This window comes from Octodon degus, unplaced genomic scaffold (genome assembly GCF_000260255.1).
Source record: "Octodon degus isolate 3935 unplaced genomic scaffold, OctDeg1.0 scaffold00007, whole genome shotgun sequence".
NCBI lineage: Eukaryota > Metazoa > Chordata > Mammalia > Rodentia > Octodontidae > Octodon > Octodon degus.
The window spans coordinates 15,179,016-15,180,638 of record NW_004524583.1 but is presented as its reverse complement, the minus strand read 5'-3'; the positions used below and the strand labels follow the sequence as shown (position 1 = coordinate 15,180,638).

Below are 1,623 nucleotides of genomic sequence, written 5' to 3'. Positions count from 1 at the left end.
GGCCCACGCTGCGCCTGGGCTGGGACTGGTCCCGCCGGCGCAGGGTAGCAGGAAGCTCTCCACACACTCACCGGACCTGGGCTAGGACTGGGTCTGTCTTGCATTATTCTTTGTGTGATTTCTAAAGTATCTAGCAAAGAATTCTGCATCACTGTTTATTGCCAGTGACTACAAAGTGGCTTCTGCTGACTACCATCTCAAAGCCCTCTGAGAGTCTACTGACCACTCACTGCTAATGTGTGGTGTTTGTAATCACTTTCTGTCATTAATCTTTTCCTTGTATAATTGATGTTCTTTACAACTGTCGCTGTATAACAGACCATTTCTATTTATTTTCTATTCGTTTTTAAATAGAATATAAAAGGGGTATAAACTTTCCTCATTTCAAATTTGCTGCCAGTATATCCAGACAAAGAGAAAAAAGTTCAGTAGACTATTTGACATTCATAGACTATTGCATAGTTGACAACATTGCTTGAATATTAGTATTTCTATCCTTTGACACTGCACAGTTTTCTAATGTGCTAAATGCTACATGACAAAAAAAAAAATGTCCTGATTTCCATTGCCAAACTTCACACTGATGAACCCATGCATCTGTTTTTCTTTCCCTGGCATAACTTTAATGAAAAATAAACCAAAACTCTTTATAAGAAGGAAAAAATCCTTCAAACAAGATAGAAAACCCCAAAAGATGAAAATAACCTGCATTTTAACTGACATCCTTCCAGATCTTTAATATACTGATATACATGTATGTACACACACATACACATATTTGAAGAATGCTGATCTGCAGGCTGCTCTTTTGTTTAGAAAAACACAGCCTATATTCTGTGGGCAAACCTTTATGTAAATGAAGAATGCAACATTATTTTTAATAGGTTGAGTATTCCATTGCATGCAGACATCAAATTTTTCTTATGTTTCAGTAGTATTATTTCTAGAAGCATTTTTAATATAAACAAGTTATGGCAAGAAACATCCTTACGCACAATTTATCTTTTTCTTGAATGCCTAACAAATGAGATTTCTAGGGCAAAAACTAATATATAGCTTAAATTTTGGTAAATAAGGTTATATCAGTTTTATGTTGACACCAGTAATGTACAACAGGAATTATATTCCTATACACATTCCAATATTGATAGACCAAAAAACATGTTTGAAAGTTGGTACACCCTCACCAACATGGCGGCGAGCTGCGAGTGCGCATGAGCAGCGGTCTATGGAGCTAACCAGGTCGGGAGAGAGAACGCTGTCTGGGGAAATCGGCGGCCGGAGCGGCAGTGGCCTGACAGCCCTGAAGCCTGAGTCAGGAGATACAAAGACCTCCACAAAAGGACCAGCTCCTCGGATGTGCCCCCTCACAGAGAGATGAAGGGGCAGCAGAAAACAGCTGAAACAGAAGAGGGGACAGTGCAGATCCAGGAAGGTGCAGTGGCTACTGGGGAGGACCCAATCAGTGTGGCTATTGCTAGTATCCAGTCAGCTGCCACCTTCCCTGATCCCAACGTCAAGTGATGTACAGGGTGATCCAGGTGTCTGAGGGGCAGCTGGATGGCCAGACTGAGGGCACTGGAGCCATTAGTGGCTATCCTGCCACTCAATCTATGACCCAGG

General features: G+C 41.4%; 1 protein-coding gene and 1 pseudogene across 1 annotated transcript in view; both read left to right on the top strand.

The window, feature by feature from the left end:
* Gphn (gephyrin) overlaps positions 1-1,623 on the top strand; it is an 837,950-nt gene that overhangs the window by 694,908 nt on the left and 141,419 nt on the right. The gene's annotated exons all lie outside the window — the stretch shown is intronic.
* Positions 1,191-1,623, top strand: part of LOC101562512 — a 14,805-nt pseudogene continuing 14,372 nt past the window's right edge.